Raw genomic sequence first — 27,645 nt, 5'->3', positions numbered from 1 at the left:
ATTGTAATGCTGGCCCCTTCCTTATTAATGGACAGCTTATACAAGAAACAGAACTTCAGTGGTAAAGCTACAGGCAGCATTGGAAGAGCCAACCATAGCACCAGAGGATAGTCCGGAGGACCCTGACTCTGACATACTGTAATATTGGGCCTTTAGTGGTCCAGCAATAGACAACCCCCCATTTGGAGCTGACTTTGGAGACATTTTTTTGCCAAAAGAGTCCATTAGACCTAACTAATGATCGGTTCTGTGTGTGCAACAATGTTTACCATGAGATTAAAAGTGTATGTGCACAACTTCCAGATGGAGGGTCTGTCCCTAGTGGACCCAAAGAACCCCTGTCCGAGGCTTGTTACAATCGCAAGTGTGACTTGGCACCTATGCCTTGGAACCCACAAAACCGCTTAGTCACCGTAAACGGTGCAGTGTTACTAGACATGCTAGAGAGCTAATTGTATTTCCTAGCCTTCCTACTCTGAATGGTCCCCGGTAATAAGTGGTGTACCACAGGGTTCAGTGCTGGGACTACTATTATTCAACTTATTTATTAATGATATAGAGGATGGGATTAATAGCACTATTTCTATTTTTGCAGATGACACCAAGCTATGTAATATAGTTCAGTCTATGGAAGATGTTCATGAATTGCAGGCAGATTTAAACAAACTAAGTGTTTTGGCGTCCACTTGGCAGATGAAGTTTAATGTAGATAAATGTAAAGTTATGCATCTGGGTACCAACAACCTGCATGCATCATATGTCCTAGGGGGAGCTACACTGGCAGATTCACTTGTTGAGAAGGATCTGGGTGTACTTGTAAATCATAAACTAAATAATAGCATGCAGTGTCAATCAGCTGCTTCAAAGGCCAGCAGGATATTGTCGTGTATTAAAAGAGGCATGGACTCACGGGACAGGGATGTAATATTGTCACTTTAAAAAGCATTAGTGAGGCCTCATCTAGAATATGCAGTTCAGTTCTGGGCTCCAGTTTATAGAAAGGATGCCCTGGAGTTGGAAAAAATACAAAGAAGAGCAACGAAGCTAATTAGGGGCATGGAGAATTTAAGTTATGAGGAAAGATTAAAAGAATTAAACCTATTTAGCCTTGAAAAAAGACGACTAAGGGGGGACATGATTAACTTATATAAATATATTAATGGCACGTACAAAAAATATGGTGAAATCCTGTTCCATGTAAAACCCCCTCAAAAAACAAGGGGGCACTCCCTCCGTCTGGAGAAAAAAAGGTTCAACCTGCAGAGGCGACAAGGCTTCTTTACAGTGAGAACTGTGAATCTATGGAATAGTCACCGCAGGAGCCGTCACAGCAGGGACAGTAGATGGCTTTAAAAAAGGGTTAGATAATTTCCTAGAACAAAAAAGTATTAACTCCTATGTGTAGAAATTTTTCCTTCCCTTTTCCCTTCCCTTGGTTGAACTTGATGGACATGTGTCTTTTTTCAGCCGTACTAACTATGTAACTATGTTCAGCTAGCACTAGGAATGACAATTTACACCCTAGATAAATGGTCTTCAATCTATCGCTATCTGGTGCTATTGCAAAACCACAACTCCATTTTCCTGGCGCTTCCTGCGGCCCTGTCCCGGATAGCGCTCTGCCTGAGGACTCTGACCGCGGGAAAGCTCCTAAAGTCTCCGTCCATATATGGGTGACGTATCCTACTGTATGCATATGTAGTGGGACACGTTGTAGACTTCCGTCAGAGGTATACGTCAAGGTCCAGACGTATACCTATGGCCCGTAAGCTACGAGTGGTGAGTAAATGAATGCGATGTGAAGGGAATCTGAGTGATTTTATTTGTGTGATATTTATGTGTTTGTGCTCTTCAGGGTCAAAAGTAAATGTACCCCTTCTATTTAGTGGTTTCAGTTATTTGCCAAAGCCGCTGTTAACAACAACTGTAGTTTAAATATATGGAGCTCAGATAAATTTCTTAAAGGGATTGGCTGATTTAAAACATAAAGTGTGCCCCCTATTTTCTTGATAGCTCCCCCTTCCTCTTATTTTAATGAATAGAGAAGCTACAAAGAGCATCTTTCTCTCCGGAGGACCCAATGTTTCCAAGCATTACACATACAGTCCATTGATTTAAATGGAAACTGTGTTATGCTTCATTTCCCCTGCAGGGTGCTGAAAGGCAATTAAACACTTGCTCTTGGTTTCCCACACAGATTTCCCACACAGATTACATCTGATCGCTGAGGGACCCAGAAGTTGGACCCCCTGTGATCAGCTTTTTGGCAAGTAACTCTTCTTTAAAAAAAAAAAAAAGGGAGATTGATCAAAATGGAAAACCCCTTCAATTATCTTTTTATTTCTATTTCTTTTTTTCTATTTCCATTAGGTTGCATCAATAAGCCAGCCTTTATTGTAGCTTTTTGTATGTAAATACTACATATGAAATAGAATGTGAGTACAGAATTAGCAAGTTGAGCACAAAACCAGCATAGAACTTGTTTCTGGGGAGTAAGTTCAGCTAAACAGCCAAATCTGTGTTGGGATGCCCCAGATATATGTAACACAATGGATGTCTATTTAATATTCTACCAGGATACTTGAAAGAGCCAAGCTACTATAGCCTATGATTAACAATTAGGTGTCACTGCAGATTCTGGAGCACTTCTACTGCTATTTCTATAATTGCTGAGATGTCTTTGGAACGTATTTATTTGCCATTTTTAAAGGAACACTCCAAGTGAAACTTATACACTGTGTTATGCCTACTGCATGGCCTGAGGGGGCGGAGCATGACACAGTAGAGACTATTAAGCTCTACAGATGCAGGATGCAATACCTCTTCCTTCTCTGAGTTTTTTCTCCTCTCCAAGACCAAAGCTATTTTGTTGTAACCCCCTTCCCAGCCTGTAGGCACATCACTACAATTTGTAGCCTGTTTATTAAAGTCTATTGCCGGAAGACTTTAAAAACTTTGCTACCCCATATTCCAGGTTAGGCTGGTTGCACTATGCCATCTCCCCTCTAGGAGCAGTATCTGCTTTAATGAATACTGAGAACCAATCAACTTCTACGCATGCCCAATATGTTCTGGCAATACACAACCATGATGTTACAACATTTACGGTCAGGACAGTCGATAAAAAAACGTAACTTTCATTAAAAAAATTTAATAAAAAAGCTATGGCATAGGATTGGACGGATATTAGTCCCAGATGAACCAATACAACCTAGTTTCAAATATATGGGCAGCAAATATCAAAGGAAGAAAGATTTAGACAAAAATTATAGATGAAAGAAAAGCTCTTACTGTTATCCCCTAAGTATTTATGGGGACAACCCTGTAATGGGTGTCCCTAAACTGGAATCTTACCCTGTTGTATGTCCTAGACCCCAGTTATATAAGGCTTCAGTCATTGTGACATCATGCGGTGACATTACAATGCCCTTCTATATTTGACTAGATGATGTCACATATTTGATATCATATTTGATATGACAAATACAGGGGGCCTGATTAAGGGCTTATTCAAAGGAGCGAGTGTAAAATCGGACGTGAAAAACTGCCATTTTTCAATGTCCGAGTCGCACTCGTGCGGGACTCGTTCTCACGGATCCCTCATAGACTTGAGTCTTTTGAGGGATCCGTAAAAACTGACAAAAATAGGACATGTTCTATTTTTTCACAGGGCCCTTCACACGGGCCGTTAAAACAATGACCGTGTGAACAGCCCCATAGAAAAACATGCAGCCGTGTGATGGCTGTTAAAAAAACAACCATCACACGGACTATTAATATTTTCGTCTGAATAGGCCCTTATGGCAAATAATTAGGGCTCATTCAGATGAGTATAAAACTCGACCGTGTGCTGTGCGTGAAAGTCACGCACCGCACACTGACCCATTGATTTCAATGCGGCCATTAACACCATGAGTTTTCACACAGCGAGTGTCCGTTGCATGAAACTCACTGCATGTCCTTTATTGGTGCGTTTTCACGCACCCACGTGCCCATTGAAGTCAATGAGTGCGTGAATATCCATGTGCTGTGCGTGATTTGCGCATCGATTCCATTGAAAAAAAAAGATGTGCTTTGCGAGTGTGTCAAAAACACATGCCACTTGCAGAGCACAAATGTAATAACGCAACACACATGGACCAGGTTTACGCATGTAAATCTGTCGCGCTCGTGTGAATGTAGCCTAACCGTATCACAGTGCACTTTGGTTAACATTGCTCATGTGCAGAGCAGAGGCTACAAGTTATATAGCCATTCAGTGCGTCTGAAAATTAGGACATAATAAAACATACTCCTCTCACAAGTTGTCAGCAACTGAGCTCAAAATCCCGTTGTCACTGGTGTCAGCAACGTGTTCCCCTCTTCTGTTTCAGCTGTTCACCTTTTTTTGTAGGAATATTGGGTCTCGTGTATACAAAATAATTCCAGACAAAAAGTAGAGCCAAAAGTAGTCCAATTTTCATTTTCCAGTGCAGTTTAGAAAATGCCAAAAAATTAATAAATAACTGATTGATTACTATAAGGGTATGTGCACACACACTAATTACGTCCGTAATTGACGGACGTATTTCGGCCGCAAGTAGTGGACCGAACACAGTGCAGGGAGCCGGGCTCCTAGCATCATACTCATGTACGATGCTAGGAGTCCCTGCCTCTCCGTGGAACTACTGTCCTGTACTGAAAACATAATTACAGTACGGGACAGTTGTCCTGCAGAGAGGCAGGGACTCCTAGCATCGTACATAACTATGATGCTAGGAGCCCGGCTCCCTGCACTGAGTTCGGTCCGGTACTTGCGGCCGAAATACGTCCGTCAATTACGGACGTAATTAGTGTGTGTGCACATACCCTAACCGACTGCTCCAATTATTGAGGGGACTAGTTTTAATATATGAGATTCATTGTGTAGATCCAAATCTTTGTCCTTATCATTGTCTACAAGCTGAATACTACTATTTAAACTAGGATGTGTACAATGATGAGGTTGTAGCTCTTGACTAAGGCCCCATGCACACGGTCGTGCCCGTAATCCTGGCCCGTGATTGCGGGCACGGCCAGCCGCGGACAGCCACCCCCATTTTCGGCCTGTTCTCCCATACAAAGTATGGGAGCACAGTCCGTAAAAAGCATAGGATGGGACATGTCCTAGCTTTTGTGATGGCTTTCTACAGCACGGACACCTTCCTGTAAATAAACGGGAAGGTGTCCGTGGACAATAGAAGTGAATGGGTCAGTAATTGGACGATTTTTAAGGTGGTATACATGCGGCCTAATGACAGTGTGCCTATGACACTACCAGAGCAAATGGGGAGATATGTTGTCGTAGGGAAACCAGAAATGCTGGAGCAGTTCAATGGGGACTTACAGTGTCACCCCATCAGCCTTTTTTTTTTTTTTGGCTACAAGATGATCACAGCAAATGCAATGTCATTGATTTCTAATTTCATGAACATTTGTAAATTAGAAATTTCATACACTTAATTTGCAAAATGTATCTGTCTATTTCTTATTAATGAAAAACAATCTTTTTATGAGCTTCCTGACTGTAAGTCCATCATTTTCCAGTATGAGTGTAATGTATCAATCAGTAGTGATACATGAATATGCATTAGATCATCTTTTAAACATTTCTATCTTAGAAGCTAATGCACTGGAACATCATATAAGAGCCTAAATTGGACTGTGGAAAGCTATCACTGACTGGCAGCAGCTTTACCTTGTTTTCTTTCTAAGTGAGCAATCCTCTACTTAAAGGAGTTATATGAGATTAAGAAAAACTCATATCTGAAAACAGTGACACTCTTGTCCATTGGCTGTACCTGGTATTGCAACTCAGCAGCCTTCAATTGAATGGTCCTGAGCATGGACGACCTTTGGGGTGTGCGCCCTGTGCCATCACACAGGGTGCATCACTCCAGCAAGTAGAAGGGGCGCTATGCTAGCTCCCCTCCCCTGCCTGTGTTTCTGAAGAGCCCGGGCCTGGCGACTCTGCAGCTGCTTTTCCCCCCGGGCGCGCCTTCTCTGCTCTTGCGCTAGCAAAGCACATGACATGTCACGTGGCAATGCAACGTGTGTGTTACAGTGCAGCGCCGGGGCCAGAGCAGAGAAGGAGAACCCGGAAGCTACAAGTGGGGAGTAAAAATCAACCACCGCTCGGTTCCCGAGTCTCCAGACTGCGAGGCAGCCATTATTTATACACAATTATTATTTTTACATTATTATAGATTATAATTGCTATATGGCACAGTGGGGGGCATAAGGGGGATGGTGGGGGCATAAATGGTGCTGTATACAGTGTGTGAGGCATATTTATACTGTGTGACAGTGGGGGCATAAGGTGGGGAGGCATAAGGGGGCATTATTTATACTATGTGGGGGTCACAAGGGGGCATTATACTGTGTAAGGTCACTAAACTGTGTGGGGTCAGTTGGGGGACATTATACTGTGTGTGGGCACTAACGGGGGCATTATACTGTGGTGGCACTAAAGGAGGCATTATACTGTGTGGGGCATTTGGGCAACATTATACTGTGTGTGGGCGCTAAAGGGGGCATTATTCTGTGGGAGCACAAAAGGGGGCATTATACTGTGTGGGGGCACTTCGGTGACATAATACTGTGTGTGGGTACTAATGGGGGCATTATACTGTGGAAGCACTAAAGGGGACATTATACTGTGTGGGGGCACTTAGGGGACATTATACTGTGTGGGGGTCACAAAGGCAGCACTACACTGTGTGGGGCCACTAAGCGGGCATTATACTGTGTGGGGACCACTAAAGGGGAATTATACTGTGTGGGGCTCACTAGAGGGGACCTTATACTGTGGAGATGGAAAATAAGGGGCATTATACTGTATGGGGGCATTATACTTTTTATGGGACATTTTTTTCTATGATAGGGATGGGGCGAGAAAAGAAAATTTTGCACAGAGCGCTATCTATCTGTGAAGGATGATTTATTTGCTTATATTCTCTGTGTGAAATTACATTGTGAATTATCAAGCAGGATGCCGAATTACTAAGATATGTATTATGTGAAAGTGATGATAATGTTTAAATGATTTAGTTTCGTGCAGCAGCCATCTTGTCTGGAGTTCCCATCTTGGTTTTATTGTAGTGAATAGAAAAGTCATTGTTCCTTTAATACAAGTAATGTTGATTTCGTGTGTTTTATCTTTGACCTTGGTTCCCATGCGAAGATGGACAGGGAGGGAGATGGGAGTGAGATGGGGGGATGGCAAGTATGCGTGAGGGAAGGTCTCCCCCCATCTCCACGAGGACATTCTGTCCAAAAGAGAGATAAGAAACCTGTAAACATAATGTGTGAAGAATTATAATGATGTATTTTATTGTATGCTTTTTACTGAATAACAAATATTGTTACATTGTCTCTGATTGGTTTACCTCAAGCCTACACCCCTTCTGAATTTCAGTTTAACAGTTTGAGTTTGGTAATAAATCCTTCAGATGAGAATTTTGAACATTTCAGCGTGTCTGTGTGTTTTCTTCTCCTCTCTCGATATATATCGGTGAAATATCCTAATTAGGATTCTGACTAATGGAGTCTGGCCTTGAGAGTCTGTTGGGACTCGTATAAATTTCAGTCTAATATATTTTGAGCGATGGATTTTCACGACATATCCTAAGGCCAGTCCTGCTCCTGCGCTGCAATACCAGATACAACCCGTAGACAAGTGACACGACTTCCTGGAAGGCAGCAGCTTTGATTTTTTTTTCCTCACACAACCCCTTTAAAATAGGTTCAACAATTGGAATATGAACTACAGGTAACAACAATCTACTATGCTGAGAATGAAGGTACACATATGTGATTAGATTATTTCTCAAGATTATTCACAAGCTTGGGTCAAGGATCTGAAAGATTAGGCACCTTTCCTTAGAGAAGATGTGTTTGGTATGACTATTATGAACATGGAGAATTTATATCTATTGGTCATCTTTTGGGACACTTGAGCTATGCCCATTATTAGCTTTATATAATGGTTGGTCTTCGGGAAAAGTTTAACATAGTATTAGATATTAAAGAGGATCAGTCAGCTCAACTGACATGTTTGCTTTGGTAAATTTGTATATTCCCAATTAAATAACAATGCTGGAGCATCTTGTCTTAGAACTTTGCGTTGTACTGATATACCTCCTGGATATGTATGAATAAATTGAAACTTGTCGTTACCACTCCCCTTGTCAATAGGGTGTGTCCATTTCGGCACTGATTGAACAATGTCAGAGTGAAAAGGGGAATGGTAACACCCAGTTGGCAATTTAGTTATGCATTTCCAGGAGGAATTACAGAGGGACGGCACAATACATTAGTGTATTTTTGTATTCAATATTTGTTGAAAATATAGAACGCTTTTATTGACCAATGACTGGAGGTGAGAGATTCTCCTTACACAAGAAGCTTCTAAAAACAAGATGAGCTGACATTTAAGAGTATATTTCATTTAGTTCAATCTAGACTAACAACTCGATGTCTGCAGAGTGTCCTATATTATAAACTAATGTTGTCATATACAAGTAAAAACAGGTACAAATGTATAAAAAACAAATCAATCACACATTTCACTGATATTTCCTAATTTTATTTATGTCCAGATTATCTGATTTGCACTCATTGCATACATGACTGAAAAACTGTGAAATAAAGTTCCGTTAACCTGCCCCCTACATTAATAGGGTTTTTCACATTTAACGACTTCCTTCACAGTTGTTTTTTTGCAAGGTTTTTGACATTTACTTTTTTACTTGCATTTTTCCGGATTTTTTTTAAATAGTGTGATTTAGTACCTGCGTTTTTCTATGCATAATTTTATGTGGCGTTTTTAACATTGCAAATGATGTGGTAAAAATATCTGAAAAAACGCAGCAAAAATCGCCATAAAAAACGCAACCCACATTGACACATGCACGCCACTAAATGGCTGAAAAAAAATCAATACCATGCTGCAATTGCCCAAAAAAACACCACTGACCCAAAAAAAAGTCCCACCAAAAAACTAAAAACTTCGCCACTTTTGTACATGGGCTGCCCTATTTACTTTAAAATATTTTTCCAGGATTGGTGTTATATTAGGTCCATAACACTCGCCCATTAGTGTTATGGACCTTCTTGGATGTTAAGATTTCACTGGGTCATGTTACCTTTCACTTCTGCACTGAAATTACTATTTTGTGCAGCAGCATTTGACATGCACAGTAGAGTTTTACATTTCCCCTTCCTGCTAGGAGTTTACCGCAGTATCACGAAGGTCTTGTGCACATTGCGGAGCCTTAGGAACTTTGTCTGCCACTATGTGGTGCCTCCGTGCTTTGCTTTTATGGTACCTGCGTAATACAGTATGTAGTGAACCATGCCTTCGCAAGTACATGGAGGTCCAGTATGGGCCCATTGATTTCTTTGGGTGCCATATTATGGATCTGTAATACATCTGTGTGCATAAGTCATACTGTCTGGTGGACATTTCTCTGGCTTTTTTTAGGGACAATATTTCTTGTATTACCAGTGTGAGAGATGCTACAAGGAACTCTTACTACTACTACTACTGCTGTCATTTAAGGGGGTTGTCTCAACCGTGCTATGGTTGACTTTGCAATTTCCACATGGCTGTCATGTCCAATGGGGTTGTGGATCCACTGGGCCACACCGCCTTAATGGAGTAGCTGCTGGCCAGACAGATGTTAAACAGTCACAGGTAGATGGTACCTTGGTGGCAGCTGGATACAGTCAGATAACAGATAGTGCCGGATTACTGGAAGCAGGCTAGTATCGGAATACTGGCAGCAGGCTGGTGCCGGATTACTGGAAGCAGGCTAGTGCCAGATTACTGGAGGCAGGCTACAGGATACAGGACACAGGATACAAGATACCGACTGGTCATGGACACAGGATGCAAGATACCAACTGGTCACAAACACAGGATACCGATTGTTCACGGACACAGGATGCAGGATACCGACTTGTCACGGACACAGGATACATGACAGAGGATTACGACTGGGCACGGACACAGAACACAGGATGCTGGATACCGACTGGTAACTGACACAGGATACGGAACCTTCGCAGGATAACACTAGGTTAGTACAGCGTTGCTCACGCACTGGGATAGTGGGCAGAGTTCCTTAAATAGTGCTAGATGTTCAAGGATAGGCTGGGACCACTATTCCTGGTGTGCACGCTGGCCCTTTAAGAATCGGCCGGAGCGCGCGTACACCCTACGGGTCCCAGGAGCAGGGGTCAGGGCGCACTGGCATCCCGTAGTAGGAGGAAGAGGACGTCGGTGGTAAGTACATACAGCCTGACGGTCGCGGCCGCCAGGGTAGGGGAGATGCTGATGGTCCGGGGGCCGTCGGCGCTACAGTAGCCCCCCTCACGCCCCTTCCCACTTCTTAGGTCCAGAGCGTATGAGGAATTTCTTGATGAGGGCATGAGCATTAATGTTCTCTTCAGGTTCCAAGAATCTCTCCTCAGAACCTAAACCCCTCCAGTCCACAAGATAAAATGTCCTCCTTTCAACCTTGTTGAGATCCAGGATCTCTTTGACTTCAAAAACTTCAGCCGAACCTCTAGGAGCTGTAGTAGAATTAGAGGACTTACTGTAGCGATTGAGGACCACAGGTTTCAGGTGAGACACATGAAGGAATTAGGAATTTTGAGAGTAGGAGGCAAACGTAGCTTGATTGATCTGTTGCAAGACTTCAAAGGGACCGAGAAACCGAGGAGCAAATTTATAGAAGGGGATTTTCAGGCGAATATTCTTAGAAGATAACCAGACCTTGATTCCGAGAGGGAACTTCTTTTCTTATCAGCATACTGCTTCCTGCAATCCACCATTTGCAGGATCGCAGACTTGGTTTTCTGCCAGATCTGGAGAAAACTCCCATATGAAACATTAGCTGAAGGAACTTGGGATGCAGCAAATACAGGTAGAGGGACATGACGATGTTGGCTGTAAACGATGAAAAATGGAGAAGCAGCAATAGATTCACTCATGTGATTATTATAAGAGACTTCAGCCCATGGAAGGAGATGTACCCAGTTCCATATATGGACAGTGATGTCAGAGGGAGAGAAGGAGTCCCAGGCAGAGCGCTACAAGCGGCTCTGCTCCGAGTCTCTGTCTCTGGGGAAGCCACTCACATCACTGTCCATATATGGATACATGTGGAACTACCTGGGAGGAGGGGGCTGTGTGGCACTACCTGGGGGAGGGGACTGTGTGGCACTACCTGGGTGGTGGGGGCTGTGTGGCACTACCTGGGAGGTGGGGGCTTTGTGGCACTACCTGGGAGGTGGGGGCTGTGTGGCACTACCTGGGAGGGGGGCTGTGTAGCACTACCAGGGAGGGGGACTGTGTGGCACTACCTGGGAGGGGGGCTGTGTGGCGTCTATCTTCAGAGGGCACTAAATTTATGGGGGTACAAACTGGGGGCCTAACTTCCATATGGGGGCATAAACAGGGCCTAACGTCTATATGTGGGCGCAAAGTGGCGTTTTCTACCATTTTGCTGCCGCCGTGAGTTCCACCGCAAAGGGGCCTACTAAGTCTGTTTTTCCCAAGGGCCCACATAAACCTGGAGCCGACCCTGGTTATAACACGGATAAACCCCTTCATGTAATTGGTGGTGCTGGGTATAATAATCCTATTAGATATTGTCACTTGTCAGAGCATTTTTTGGCACTTGTAAATCCACAGCAGTATGATGGAGAGTGGATTTCTTCCTCTGCATTATCGATCATTTATGAACCACTCTGTATGTAAAATCTTTTCTTTAACTAGGAAAATGGGGAGTTTGGTAAGCAAAATCCTATCAGAGTATGGGACAGCTGCAAAGAGAGGTGATGATAGGTCTACTAAAAGAAGGCAATGCAAATTTTCCAAATAATTTTCTGATTTGAATCATTATTAGTATGCAAATTCTAATGTAGTCCTTATAATGACTGATGTGCGTTTAACAGCTGCAATGAGTTAGCACTGAAAAAAATCTATTCAACTGTTCTTATCTTTTTTATATCTTTTATGTATGAAAGGGTTAAAAAACGACCAGCAATTAGGATTACAAAGGAGGATCGTTATAGAGACAGATTGACAGAAAACAGAAAGACGACTAAACAGTCTGCCATCTGTACTCCAGGCCGATTTTATCAACATTATTACAGGTAAATGTCAGTAGATGTAGCGACTGAACGATTATCCATCGATCGTCCGATTCTACAGTAATGGTCCATCGATGGCTAAATAAATTAGACACTCCAGATTAAAACTTTAGCAGATTATCAATCATTCATCTGTAGTTTCTAAAAAAAAACTCTGACCGTCAATTCTGTTTCAGATTTAAGATGGCCAAGCCATCAGAAGATGGTCTAGTTTCTGAAGCCCCCAACGAGCAGCTGTTAAGGTGACCATAAACATTAGACATATGTCAGCTAAAACCACCGGTTTTGTCGGGACCGGCCAACCATCTAATGTGTATGGCGGCGTCCCGACTCTCCCCATCGGTATATGTCAGGGGAGAGAAGGGTCGGGCATTTTGAATTTCAACATGCCAAATCCTTTTGTTTGTTATTAGATAGGCTGCTGACAGATAAGTCTGGCAGCAACTTCCTCCCTGAAAACACATGCACGCTCGGCCGAGCAAAGCGTGCATGTGTATGGGGGAGTCGGAAGGAATAGATGTCGGCCGAACAATTGTTATTTGCTATCTAAAATGTATGGCCATCCTTATCGTTAGGGGAAGCCATACATTTCATCTAAAATTTTTGGCCAACTATGTAATACATAGATGGGCTCAGTCTGTCAGGTCAGAGTCTGTTAGCGGCTCTCCCCTCTTGTTTATAGAGGAGGTTCCCAAATGGACCTAATAGGACATATAAAAAGGCCTTCTCTTGAAAAGACAACTCTTTAGGCTTCAACCCTGTGAAAATGAAGTAAGCTAAACAAGATTCCGTGTATGTAAAGCAAAGTAAAAAATCTATCTATTTTATGTAGCAGTGAATGAACTTGACAGGAGTTATTAGAATGCGATTTTCCGAAATAAATTTCTGAGACTTTATGCTATTACAGTGAATTCCATTGCAAGTTAATGAAGTGATATATTCCACTGGAATGCTGCAAGTATTAATATTTACTCTTGGGATCAAAATGAGGAATTTGATGGTGAAATGATCCTCCATAATTGGCAGGCACAACAAAGAGTGTTTTAGGAAATGGGAATAAAATTTTAGTAAACATAAAAGTAAAAAAAATGGCTGCTCTATACTGAGATGTGCAAATTTGTGTCCTTAAAATAGACATTAATGACTAAACAGTTTCTTAAAAGCTAGCCGTAACCCCCCCCCCCTCCCTATTTTTACACCAGAGGTGTAATTTGTTACTATAGTTTCATGGGTGCAGCTAGGGGGAGTTGGTAGGACATTTCCGCTGGAAGCTAGGTGCCGGGGAGGCCCCAACAAGGTATTCTGCCCTTATTTCTGGCACAAGTGGCAAGGGGTGTTAAAGATAATGTATTGAGTTAGTCAAAATATAAGACTTATATATAAATAATTTGGAATAACAAAATGGGTTATATATGGTCGGACAGACCCGCCAGAGTAGCAGAAGATCCTCTAGTGAGCCCAATCTCTGACACAATAATGGGACCCTAAAATAAAAGGGCCTTGATGGTTCACCAGAAGACTACCTCATTTGGAGGTGACTTTGGAGCCAATCACTTGCCACTAGGGTCTATTTCTTTTGGGATTATTCACAAATGACCTAGTAGACCTTATAGACAATATGTCCTGTGTGTACAATGACAACAACAAAGTTTATGATAAAATTAAAAGTGGACATGCGAATGTTTTGCATAGGTGGAGCATGGGCACTGAGAATCATTTCTTCTGGTGGGCCACAAGTCTGACACTAGGGGCATATTTATCAATGCAATATTGCCAGTTTTCTGAAAAATTTGCATTGAAATTGCATTATTATATCATGCAGAGCGCCATATTTATCAAGCCACCCTTTATTTTTTCTGACACAAATTTCCTGTGTTCAGGAAATGAGACGTGGCTTGCAATTTTAATACTGGGTACTTTTGCATGCTGTTTTCCTCAATTATTTAAGAATCTTTTTATGCATTTGCTATTTTTTATTATTGTTTTCCTTCTTTCCATTTTAGATTATTTTCCTCTTTTCTTTAGTCTGGCCTTAGTCCATGAATTCCACAATTCATTCTCTGACCTGTGCCACTGCTGTCACAAACTCCCGACAATGACATGTCTTATCCGCGTTTCCTTTTCCTGATGCAGTCCCATCTATGTAGTTACATTTCCCATGTACACCACGTGTGAACAAATGTCAACAATAAAACGAAAGACCAAATATTCTCTATTCCATTCAATTAATGTGGTCCGTGGAAAATGTTCTGCACTATGTTTTCCAGACAGAGAGAAAAGAATGATCTTTAGCCCCATATATAATAAACTAAACTGGCTTTATTTTTAACTAAAGTATGGGGCATGAGTGGCGTGGCTTGGACGCTGCTGTGGCCGGATGCATCTTCTGAGGGCTCCGTGAGTGTTTCCCCTAATCCTTCTCTATCTGGAGGCATCCAAAACAGGAGGGTCCAGTAACCTGACTGATCCTCCTCTATGAGGTACCGGCATCTTATAAGAGCCTTCCAGCCGCCGTCTCCGACATCCAGACGGCGATAGACGAGTGAGGCCTACGCCTCGTGGGAGACTGTGGCCTTGATTTCTGGCTTGTTGACAGATGGGATCGCGCTGCTACCCCCACCCGTGACTGTGGCCCGCTCTGCTAATACTCAGTGAGCTCCTTTACACATATAAGGCGGACATCGCCGGTCACAAGGACAAGAAGCAGAAGCACTGCTGCCGGGACATTGGGCCGCAGCTCAACTTCACAGGCGACAACTTCCTCCCGTGACGGGGGCGTCTCAATAGGATGCCTGACGAGCCACATACCTGGATCTAATCCTTGGGGGAATATACAGACCAGCGTCCAAGGGCTGCTGAGTAAGTGCCACATTCCTCCCCCCGTTTCTCATACTCTCCTGTCTCTCAGAGTGCTGCTCTAATGTTTTAACTGCTGGATCCCATATTCATTGTATTTGTGTTGCAATTTCGAAAGACTGTCCTTGTCTGGACTTTAACCCTTCTTTTGCCAGGTGACTCTCTCTTCCCTCTAATGTTTCAGGGGGCAGGTGAAGGAGCTGTGAGCGTGGTTCTGATGAAACAGATGTATTTCCCACTTGTGGAACACGCACTTTCCTTCTTATATGGTACAAAACAGATAAAAATGGTCAAAACAAGCAAAGATAAACTTAAGGATGTTGACAGCACTCCAAAAAGACATAAAAACCAACAGGAGGTTGACTGATTCTTTAATAAGAAGCATCCGACCTCCCAGCTGGTCGCCATCATTTCACACATGAAATGGAACAAGATGGAGATTCAGATGGTGGGAGCAGCACCACGCCGACCGCTTCAATTGGCGATTCAGATGCATGCCATATCTCTAGAGCTTTTCTAAAAAAAAATGCTTATCACAAGCCTTACCACCTGTATTGAAAGAACTTTCCGACATCAAATCGTATGTCAAACATATTGGCCATAGAGTGGAAACGCTGTAAAACATACAATCTGGGTTAATAAATTTAGGGAGTAGTAAATTTATACCCAAAGGCCTTCTATCTAAAATATATCAACGCATCCTGCAACACGCAGCTCCGATCAAACCTACTTACCTGCTGTCTTGGGAGAAGGAGCTCGGCATCATTTTTACCCCTTTCTGTAGTTATTACTTTTATTTCCAACTCACAGGGTTTCTCTCGCTGTGTTAAAACCCAAGATAACTAATACAAGAGCCTCACGAGATGGTATAAAACCCCCCAGCTACTTTATAAATGGCGACTCACTTCCAAGGATTTATGCTGGAGATGCAGATCTGAGGTGGGTTCCATCTCATATATCGTATCACTGTTCAGTCATCAAGGACTTTTGGTAGGAGATAACAAGACACATAAACATAATATGTGACATTAACCTGCACAATACCCCCGAGCTTGTGTTGTTGTGGCTGTCGGGCTCCTCCTTTCGACCATCCAAAATTTCTTTAGTAACATACTTGCTGGTGGCAGCTAAACTGCTCATCCCTCTCAAGTGGAGATCCACGGCTCGTCCTACTATTCCTCAATGGTTGGAAAAAATTGGTCAGATTTCTAGAATGGAGGAGCCAGTTAGTTGGGAAGGTGGAACTCATCTCTCAAGACTTGGCAACATTGGCTGGACTTCATTAAATGTCCCGCATATGAGCACTCCCTGTCCTCTTCTTTGAGCTGACTTTATTTACCTACATAGAAGTACAGTAGAACCTTACTTTTATAAATTTTTCTTATGATGGTCTCATGACAGTCACCAATTAATTTTGTTTATTTCTTGAAGTATTTACCATGGTTATCTGCGGTTCTAAACACCTAGGCACCCTCTTTTTATAGACCTGTGACATGTCAATAATGGAACTTATGGATATTTGTCTTTAATTTGGATATACTTACTATACTAGTTTTTTATTTTTTTCTAACTATGTGCATATGTATTTCTATTGCCGGCCTATGAGCCGAAACATTCGCATTGACTGCATTGTTTGTGCCTCTTTGTATATTTTTCAATTAAAAACATATTGAACATATAGTATGGGGCATGTTATCTACCAAAAAATATCCTGATTAGATTGTACATCCCTTCTGATTATTGTATGCAAAGGTGATTTTCTCATGCCCTCCATAGGCTGTTTTTAGTATATGCTTCAACATCGGTTACTGTCTCCCAGTGTAAATAAAAAATAGCGGGCACCATAGCAAATATCAAACTGGGCCCACATTAAAGTACTAGGTTTCTACGCACTTCTATGACCCTTGGGATAATTCCACTCTCGCATGTATGCGAACAATGCAGTTCCTCTGGAGTCCTGCACAGGTTCTAGCAAAGGGTATGGGGCTAACCAGGGCAGATCCCCCTTCCTCCAAGGGCACCATAGCAGGCACATGGCCTGCTTCTGAAGTAAGCCCTAGTGTCTCCTTACAATATACTGTCTATAAGTTTGGTCCGATCCCTTTGGCATCAATCCTCAGGGGATAAGGGGTGACTGGTAGGCCCGGTTAGACTTTCCTGGCTGATTCTTCCTATTCTCGTTCTCCAAGATAAGCAGTGCTGGAGGTGTCTGCCAGTTCCTCAGAACCCCCTCCCCCGATGCCTAGATTGACATGTCACAATCTCCTAAAACATTGGAAATTTGAACCATTAAGGGTTTTTGGACCTGGTCTACACCATTTATCAACCACACAAATGTCAATGTTACAAGGAGAAAACAGAAATTGCTCTTTGAAGCTCTTTGATCTCCATCTTGAGTGATTTCAGATCATGGACTATAACATTGACCTGTAATGCACCTTCATCACTCAATAGCAGTGAAGTGGGGGGGGGGGGGTTAAAAGTGACAAGTTAAACACTCGTAGGGGTGCAATAGAGGCATAACTTGAAGCGTCTGAGCCCCGATGCAAAAACTGTAACAGGACTCCCCACCTACCATGTTTTATTTATTCTAGTCTCTTCTTATGTCAGAGGGGGCCTTTAAGCCACCTCCGACACAAGGATGTGGGTATGATTTGCTTATCTATATACATGATCTTGACCTTCACTCAAAGAGGACCTGTCACCTCTCCAGACATGTCTCTCTAACCCCTTCCCACTATTGGGCGTGACTGTACGTCCTGATTTACAGTGCATTTCCGCATGTGCTGATGGTTGCTATGGCAATAAGGAAGCCTAACCCTGGTTGGCCAGGTACCGAAGTCTATTATTGCCCAAGGTAGGACCTAATAGGCTTAACTGTCAGATGAAGAATGACAGTTACAATACACTGTATTACATAAGTAGTGCAGCGTATTGTACAGGGGATCAGAAGATCAGATCTTAAAGTCCCCAGGTAAGTGTGAAAAAAAATGTTAAAGAAAAATAAATAAATAAAAAGTTTTAATTAATAAAAACAATAATCGCCCTGTTTCACTGATCATGTCCTTCGATGAACACCTTAAAAAGTTAAATAAAAAACAATGACAGCATTTCATTTTTTGGTCATCTTGTCTCAAAACATTTTTAATAAAAAGTGATCAAAAAGTCGCAAGTACTCCAAAATCATTACCAATAGAAACGACAGTTCGTCACGCATAAAACAAGTCCTCCCGCAGCGATATCAACTGAAAAATAAAAAAGTTATAGCTGTCAGAAAATGGCGACACTAAAACATGATTTTTTTAGAAAAGAGTATTTTTATTGTGGGAAAGCAGTAAAACTTAAAAAAAAACAATATAAATTTGGTATCGCTGTAATCGTATTGACCCGCAGAATAAAGTTAACATGTTGTTTATACTGCACGTTGAACACAGTAAAAAATAAAAAACAAAACAGTGCTAGAATTGCTGTTTTTTGGTTTCCTCATCTCCCAAAAAATGGAAGAAATAGTGATAAAAAAAATTGCATGTACCCCTAAATGGAACGAATAAAAATTACAGCTCAGTCCACAAAAACCAAGCCCTCACACAGCTCCGTCAACGGAAAAATAACACGTTATGACTCTCAGAACTCAATGATGCGAAATCATGCTAAATGAAGGACCAGACAAATTTTTTAGGTCCAGTAGAATTTCATTAAATACCCCACATCGTCATTTGCTGGACCCCACAGGTGGACCCTGTAGATGCAACGGAGATGAGGAAACTTTAGGGCCTTGTGCTGCTTATAGGGCTAGTGAAGAAGTCAAAGATTAGGCAATACTGGAGCGCAGATATTTAGTATAATACCCAATAAACCAGGCCTGTGCATAAAGGATTGATTCAAAGCGTACTACACCAATCCATGGATTATTCATTCACCCCATTATTACATCATCCTATTATGCCCTGATGCACTCCACCCAGCTTACATATACCCTGATGTACTCTGTACAGATTACATATACCCTGATGTACTCCGCCAAGTTTACATATACCCTGATGTACTCTGCCCAGCTTACATATACCCCCACATTATAAGCTGAAATACCAGTAAAACCCAAAGCAAAATCTGCGCTTAAAAAGCAAAATGGCGCTCCTTCTGGGCCTGGCAGTGTGCCCAAACGGCAATTTATGACCACATATGGGGTATTACTGTATTCTGGAGAACCCGCTTAACAATTTATCGGGTGTGTGTCTCCAGTGGTAAAAGCTGGGCACAACACGTTGGGCACTGAAATGGCATATCTGTGGAAAGTGGCAATTTTCAATCTGCAACATCTATTGTTTACTAATTTTTGCAAAACACATGTGGGGTCAAAATGCTCATTCTACTTCTAGAGGAATTACTTGAGAGATCTAGTTTCCAAAATGGGGTAATTTTTCGGGGATTTCCACTGTACTGGTACCTTAGCTCAATGTAACATGGTGTCAAAAAATGAATTTTGTAAAATCTTCACTCCAAATACCAAATAGCGCTCCTTCCTTTTAGAGCCTTGCTGTGTGTCCAAATAGCAGTTTACGACCACATATGAGAGAAATTGCTTTACAAACGTTGAGGTGCTTTTCTCCTATAGACCTTGTGAAAATGCACAATTTTGAGCTAGAACTACATCTTATTGGAAAAAATGTTTTCTTTTTTTTATTTTCACATCCCAATTCTAATAAATTCTTCAAAAATCTGTGGGGTTAAAATGCTCACTAAACCCCTGGATTAATTCCTCAAGTGGTATAGTTTACCAAATGGAGTCACATTTGAGGATTTTTTACTGTACTAGTACCTCAGGGGATATGTAAATGCAACATGGCGCCCAGGAATCAACCCAGCAAAATCTGTGGGATGTAGTTTCCAATTTTCTTTAGGAGTTTCCTTTGTTTTGGCATCACAAGACCTCTTCTAACCTGACATGGGGCCTAAACTATAATCTAATAAAAAGAAGGCCCCAAAATCCTCTAGGTGCTCCTTTCCTTATGAGGTCTGTGTTTCAGTCCATTAGCATACTAGGGCAATGTCTGGGCAATAAATATTGAGTTGCGTTTCTCTGGTAAAACCTTCTGTGTTACAGGAAAAAATTTAATTTGTAAATTTCACCTCCACTTTGCTTCAATTCCTGTGAAACGCCTAAAGGGTTAAGAAACTTTATAAATGCTGTTTTGAATACTATGAGGGGGTGCAGTTTATAAAATGGTGTGATTTATGGGGGTTTCCCAAAATATAGGCCCCTCAAAGCTAATTCAGAACTAAACTGGACCCTATAAAAATAGGATTTTCAAATTTTCTTGAAAATATGAGCAATTGATGCTAAAGTTCTAAGCCTTGTAATGTTCTATAAAAATAAAATGATGTTCAAAAAATGATGCCAACATAAAGTAGACATATGGGAAATGTGCACTAGTAACTATTTTATGTGGTATTACTAATCTGCCTTACAAGCAGATACATAAAAATTTTGAAAAATGCTAATTTTTTTAATTTTTCAAAAACTTTTGGTGTTTTTTACAAATAAGCAATGAATTTATTGACGCGATTTTACCCCTGACATAACGTACAATTTGTCACGGGAAAACATTCTCAAAATCTCTTGGCTAGGTGAAAGCATTTCAAAGTTATTACCACATAAAGTGGCACGTCAGATTTTAAAAATGGGGCTCTGTCATTTAGTCCAAAAGTGGCTGCGACGGGAAGGGGTTAAGTAAATACTTGTATTTCCCATTAAATAAGAATTATGGAACATATTTTCTTAGAACTATATATTGTGTCGTTACTCTGTTATTCCTCCTAGAAATGTATGAATAAGTTGATAACTGGATGTTCCCAGTCAAATGGGCATGTCCCTACAATCTCACTCTGTCAGCACTGATTGGACATGGTCAGTCATGAAGGGACACACCCCCAACTGATCACACCCAGTTGCCAATTTATTTATACATTTCCAGGAGGAATAACAGGAACGGCACAACATAGAGTTCTAAGAAAAGATGCTCCAGAATTGTTATTTCATGGGGAATACAATTATTTACCAAACCAGACATGTCCAGAGAGGCAACGCATTACATCTTTATTTCTAATTTTGTGTAAAATACGTATTTAGTTGGGAAATTTTTAGGAATACTCAATTATTGCCAAGCAACAGAATGAATATTTTTGGGCTGTTTTGGGCTGCTTGATAGTGGATACAGCAGGTAGTGGGTATTATTGCCTACAAAGGTTTTTTCCTTCTAATCCCACGTAAGGATTCTGAGCTGATCAACAGGTATGATTTAATAATAAAAGGCATGATGTGTGTTGTTGTACAATCAGACAACGAACCATTGCTGTATTTTTCTATCCGCATTTGCAGTGTACATGGTCCATGTTACCTGATTGTTTACCTAATCTATATAAATGTACTGTAGAGTCCTTCTGTGTGGTTCATTAGTGGTGACAAGGGTCACAATGTGCTCTGCTATGAAGCGCGTCATCACCATGGTTACCAGAATAAAACAAACACAGCTCTATGACATCACCCCATGAGTCACAAGGACCGCAGTCACCTGATGTTTCTCTGCATTTCATCAGGTCCAGTTTTATTCATAGTCCCTAATGATGTCAGGCTTAAAAGCTTGTTTTTATAATGCTGAGAACTATATATATATTCTAGTCCTTCTCAGAGAATTAGAATATCATCAAAAAGTTATTTATTTCAGTAATTCAATTCCAAAAGTGATACTCATATATTATATAGATTCATTACACACAGAGTGATCTATTTCCAGCATTTTTTTCTTTTAATGTTGAAGATTATGGTAACAGTTAATGAAAACCCAAAATTTAGTCTCTTAGAAAATAAGAATATTGGGTAAAGGTTGAAGATTGTAGACTCATGGTGTGACACTCTAATCAGGTAATCAACACCAAACACCTGCAAATGTTTCCTAAGCCTCTACTAGCACTGGTCTGTTGCTCAGTGGTCCAAAGTCCTGTATTCAGATGAAAGCAAATTTTGCATTTCATTTGGAAATCAAGGTCCCAGAGTCTGGAGGAAGAGTGGAGAGGCGTCAATCCAAGTTGCTTGCGATCCAGTGTGAAGTTTCCACGGTCAGTGATGGTTTGGGGGCCATGTCATCTGCTGGTGTCGGTCCACTGTGTTATATCAAGTCCAGAGTCAGCGCAGCCGTCTACCAGGAAATTTTCGAGCACTTCATGCTTCCCTCTGCTGACAAGCTTTATGGAGATGCTGATTTAATTTTCCATCAGGACTTGGCACCTGCCCACACTGCCAAATGTACCAATACCTGGTTTATTAACCACAGTATCACTGAGCTTGATTGACCAGCAAACTCGCCTGATCTAAACCCCACGGAGAATCTATAGGGTATTGTCAAGAAGAAGATGAGAGACACCAGACCCAACAATGCAGACGAGCTGAAGGCCGCTATCAAAGCAACCTGGGCTTCCATAACACCTCAGCAGTGCCACAGGCTGATCGCCGCCATGCCACGCCGCATTGATAACACCTCAGCAGTGCTACAGGCTGATCGCCTCCATGCCACGCCGCATTGATAACACCTCAGCAGTGCCACAGGCTGATCGCCTCCATGCCACGCCGCATTGATAAAACCTCAGCAGTGCCACAGGCTGATCGCCTCCATGCCACGCCGCATTGATGCAGTAATTCATGCAAAAGGAGACCCGACCGAATATTGAGGGTATATACTGTACACAATTTTAAGTAGGCCAACATTTCGGTATTAAAAATAATTTTTGAAATTGGGATTATATAATATTGTAATTTTCTGAGACACAAAATTTTGGGTTTTCATTAACTGTTCCCATAATCATCAACATTAGAAGAAAAAATGCTGGAAATAGATCACTGTGTGTAATAAATCTATAGAATGTGAGTTTCACTCTTTGATTTAAATTACTGAAATAAATAAACTTTGATGATATTCTAATTAATTGAGGACTATTATATATATATATATATATATATACTTGCGTTGTATAATCCGTCACTCTGATCCGTTTTTAGATCGGAATAAGGATAAAAACTGATCAGTTAAAAATCCCATTGAAATTAATGGGATTTTTAATTGCATCAGTTAGCATCCGCTTGCGTCCATTATATTAGTCATACGTTTCTTTGACGGAGATAAAAGTGCAGAGTACAGGACATTTACTCCATTAAAAAAATGGATGTCTAATGGATGGGTTATTTTTATCATTGGCATCAATGTTAAACGGATACCAGCAGATTGTACTCCGTTTGCATTCTTTATTTTGATTTTAATGGGATTTTTAACTGATCTGTTTTTAACCTTATTCTGATCTAAAATCGGATCAGACTAAGGCTAAGTTCACACTATCGTCACTTTCCTTTTACCTCTCTTCCATCAGAGGAAGAGATGATGAAAAGATTAAACGGAAAGCAATGCTTCCATTAGAATTACCATTGATTTCAATGGTAATTCTTTTGTGTCAGTTGCATTCCGTTTGTCTCCGTTCGCTTTGTTTCCATTTTTTTCACGCAATTGGAATGGTAGCATTACTTTCCATTTAAGCTTTCAATTATCTCTTCCTCTTATGGAAGAGAGCTAAACGTAAAGTGACGGTAGTGTGAACTTAGCCGTTTTTGACGGAATCAATAGCGTAGTCGACTACATTTTGTAAAAAAAACTAAAACCTTACGGAACGGAATCAAGCGGAAACCATTAGCAACGGAAGCATTACCATTGAAATAAATGGTGATGCAACCAGAAGCTATAGTTTCCGTTTGCCTTTCCATTGATGGGTTCCTCCGATGGAAAGGCCTGACATAACCTATCAACAGAATCCGAACGCTGATGTGAACAGGCCCATAGCAACAGCAGTACACCCAAAAAAATATATGATATAAGTAACCATATACACTATAAATAAATATATTTTGTGTTGTATTGTAATACATATGAATCAATAAGATAATAACGATAATATTTATGTAAATATTATGTTGATAGCACAAAATAAATATTGCTTTTCTAGACGCAGCAGGCAGAAAGGAGAAAAAATAGCCATAGTGGATACATATATCACCCTAGTGTTTCTGCTAACATGGTCCTAGGTGGAGGGTCAGGACACAAAGTGATCACATCACATACAGAGACTAGCCACAGGTCATAACAGAGACACCTCTGGTTATAGCCTGGAATAAACTGCCATTAAACTATATAATAGAATTCTGAAAGCCTCAAGGATATAAAATAAATGTCATTATTCCAAGCAATAAACGCCAGCTAATCTTAATATTTCATTATATGTATTATAAACCAAGCCAATTTTGTCACAGGGAGAAGCTGTAGCAAGCATTTGGCTTAGGCTAGAGGAAGAAGTCAATTTTGACAGTGGAAATGTTGTCTGTGTCCTTGTTTTAGAAGGCTATAGTGAGTCTTGGCATCAAGACACTGAATCCAGTTATTGTACTGAGAAATTTGGCACCTCAAGTAATGATGGATTGCTGGATGTGAGCGTGGAATGTTACGTTCCTGCAAGACGAAGACTTGCCCAGTGCTTTATTGTCATGAAAGGAATATAGCATACTATATATAGCGCAATAAAATAAATATTAGCAAAATAATTTATTTTATTGTTTTAGATTTTCAACATTTTTTAATTTAATGTTTTATGATAATTAATTAGCACTATTGTCTTAGTTATATAGACACTAGAAGACCCTTGAGGGCTCATTCAGGGTACAAAAGACGATTGTGTTGAATTTTTTAATAGTCCTCTTTTATTTTCCTTAGGGATGAGCTGCACATTGTAAATGATTACATTAAATAGGATCTATCATCACTTCTGACATGTTAAATGTAGTAATTACTTGTATTCCTCATGAAATAACAATTCTGGGGCATATTTTATTATAACCCTGCATTTTGCTGTTCCTCTGTTATTCCTTCTAGAAACGTATGAATCAATCGACAACTGGGTGTTATCATTTCTCTTGTCAAAGGGGTGTGTCCCTACAGTCTCACTCTGTCAGCACTGATTGGACATTTTCAGACAGTGTAGAGACCACCCCCCCCCCCCCCCAACTGGTAACACCAAGTTGTCAATTTATTCATACATTTCAAGTGGGTATAACAGAGGAAAGGCACAATGTAGAGACCTAAGAAAAGTTGCTCTAGAATTGTTATTTCATGGGGAATACAATTCTTTACTAAAAGAGATATGTCAGGAGAGGTGACAGGTCCCTGTCACCACTTTATAACTGCCCTATCTTCTACCTAATCTAATAGGCCCTTTAATGTAGATAAGTAGTGTGTTGTTTTTTGTTTTTTTAAAAAACACAATTTTAGACAAAGTAATGAGCATTTTAAGTGTTCTGCAAATTTGTTCCTAATGCCCAAGTAGGCGTTTTTTTACTCTTGACTGAGTGGGCGTAGTAAAGAGAAGTGCATGACGCTGACCAATCAGCGTCATACACTTCTTTTCATTCATGTCCAACTTAATCCACAGCACAGCGTGATCTCGCGAGATCATGCTGTGCTGTCACTTACTCCCATAGTTCCTTCACACAAGTGACTGGAGAATGACCGGACATAGCCTCCAGCCTGGAGTTAGCAAAAGTTTGAAGCTCTTCTATGTGCACCCCCAAACTGGTGTAAGTAGTGTGGTCTCTCCTATGTCCACCCCCCAAATCTGGTGCTCAGCAGCCATGGTCTCTCCTATGTGGAGTTCCCACTAGCTGGTGTTCAGTAGCTCCAGTCTCTCCAATGTGCAGTTCCCACTAGATGGTGTTTAGTAGCTGCAGTTTCTCCTATGTGCATTTCCCACTAGCTGGTGTTCAGTAGCCACGGTCTCTCCTATGTGCAGTTTCCACTAGCTGGTGTTTAGTAGCTGTGGTCTCCCCTATGTTCACCCTCCTAGCTGGTGTTCAGTAGCCGCGGTCTCTCCTATGTGCAGTTCCCACTAGCTGATGTTCAGTAGCCGCGGTCTCTCCTATGTGCAGTTCCCGCTAGCTGGTGTTCAGTAGCCACGATCTTTCCTATGTGCAGTTCCCCCCAGCTGGTGTTCAGTAGCTGTGGTCTCTCCTATATGCAGTTCCCACTAGCTAGTGTTCAGTAGCTGCGGTGTCTCCTATGTGGAGTTCCCACCAGCTGGTGTTCAGTAGCTGCGGTCTCTCTTTTGTGCAGTTCCCACTAGCTGGTGTTCAGTAGCTGCGGACTCTCCTATATGCAGTTCCCACTAGTTGGTGTTTAGTAGATGCGGTCTCTCCTATGTGCAGTTCCCACTAGCCGGTGTTCAGTAGCTGCGGTGTCTCTTATGTGGAGTTCCCACTAGCTGGTGTTCAGTAGCTGTGGTCTCTCCTATGTGTAGTTCCCACTAGCTGGTGTTCAGTAGATGTGGTCTCCCCTATTTGCAGTTCCAACTAGATGGTGTTCAGTAGCTGTGGTCTCTCCTATATGCAGTTCCCACTAGTTGATGTTCAGTAGCTGCGGTCTCTCCTATGTGCAGTTCCCACTAGCTGGTGTTCAGTAGCTGCGGTGTCTCCTATGTGGAGTTCCCACTAGCTGGTGTTCAGTAGCTGCGGTCTCTCCTATGTGCCGTTCCCACTAGCTGGTGTTCAGTAGCTGCGGTCTTTCCTATATGCATTTCCCACTAGATGGTGTTCAGTTGCTGCGGTCTTTCCTATGTTCAGTTCCCACTAGCTGGTGCTCAGTAGCTGCGGTCTCTCCTCTGTGCATTTCCGCCCAGCTGGTGTTCAGTAGCTGCGGTCTCTCCTATTTTCAGTTCCAACTAGCTGGTGTTCAGTAGCTGTGGTCTCTCCTATACGCAGTTTCCACTAGTTGGTGTTCAGTAGCTGCGGCCTCTCCTATGTGCAGTTCCCACTAGCTGGTGTTCAGTAGCTGCGGTGTCTCCTATGTGAAGTTCCCACTAGCTGATGTTCAGTAGCTCCGGTCTTTCCTATGTGCAGTTCCCACTAGCTGGTGTTCAGTAGCTGCGGTCTTTCCTATATGCATTTCCCACTAGATGGTGTTCAGTTGCTGCGGTCTTTCCTATGTGCAGTTCCCACTAGCTGGTGTTCAGTAGCTGCGGTGTCTCCTCTGTGCATTTCCGCCCAGCTGGTGTTCAGTAGCTGCGGTCTCTCCTATTTTCAGTTCCAACTAGCTGGTGTTCAGTAGCTGTGGTCTCTCCTATACGCAGTTCCCACTAGTTGGTGTTCAGTAGCTGCGGCCTCTCCTATGTGCAGTTCCCACTAGCTGGTGTTCAGTAGCTGCGGTGTCTCCTCTGTGCATTTCCGCCCAGCTGGTGTTCAGTAGCTGCGGTCTCTCCTATTTTCAGTTCCAACTAGCTGGTGTTCAGTAGCTGTGGTCTCTCCTATACGCAGTTCCCACTAGTTGGTGTTCAGTAGCTGCGGCCTCTCCTATGTGCAGTTCCCACTAGCTGGTGTTCAGTAGCTGCGGTGTCTCCTATGTGAAGTTCCCACTAGCTGGTGTTCAGTAGCTCCGGTCTCTCCTATGTGCAGTTCCCACTAGCTGGTGTTCAGTAGCTGTGGTCTTTCCTATGTTCATTTCCCACTAGATGGTGTTCAGTACCTGCGGT

General features: G+C 41.8%; 1 protein-coding gene and 1 long non-coding RNA gene across 4 annotated transcripts in view; one reads left to right on the top strand and one right to left on the bottom strand.

Annotated features, from left to right (window-relative positions):
• The window catches only part of LOC142665439 (uncharacterized), a 28,314-nt gene extending 24,976 nt beyond the window's left edge, over positions 1–3,338 (bottom strand). Inside the window, exon 1 of the long non-coding RNA XR_012851505.1 lies at positions 3,292–3,338. This is a non-coding gene — a long non-coding RNA (uncharacterized LOC142665439). The remainder of the gene's footprint in view (positions 1–3,291) is intronic.
• A 3,622-nt stretch (positions 3,339–6,960) lies between these two features.
• ETV4 (ETS variant transcription factor 4) overlaps positions 6,961–27,645 on the top strand; it is a 153,668-nt gene continuing 132,983 nt past the window's right edge. Inside the window, exon 1 of one of the 3 annotated variants that reach the window (XM_075846765.1) lies at positions 6,961–7,789. The gene's annotated coding sequence lies outside the window, so the exon portion shown is untranslated. Of the gene's footprint in view, positions 7,821–12,090; positions 12,184–27,645 lie in introns of those variants that run through there. The other 2 variants (XM_075846767.1, XM_075846768.1) reach the window with 2 other exon arrangements.

Source organism: Rhinoderma darwinii, chromosome 13, assembly GCF_050947455.1.
Source record: "Rhinoderma darwinii isolate aRhiDar2 chromosome 13, aRhiDar2.hap1, whole genome shotgun sequence".
NCBI classification, from domain to species: domain Eukaryota; kingdom Metazoa; phylum Chordata; class Amphibia; order Anura; family Rhinodermatidae; genus Rhinoderma; species Rhinoderma darwinii.
This window is presented reverse-complemented; position numbering and strand designations above follow the sequence as displayed.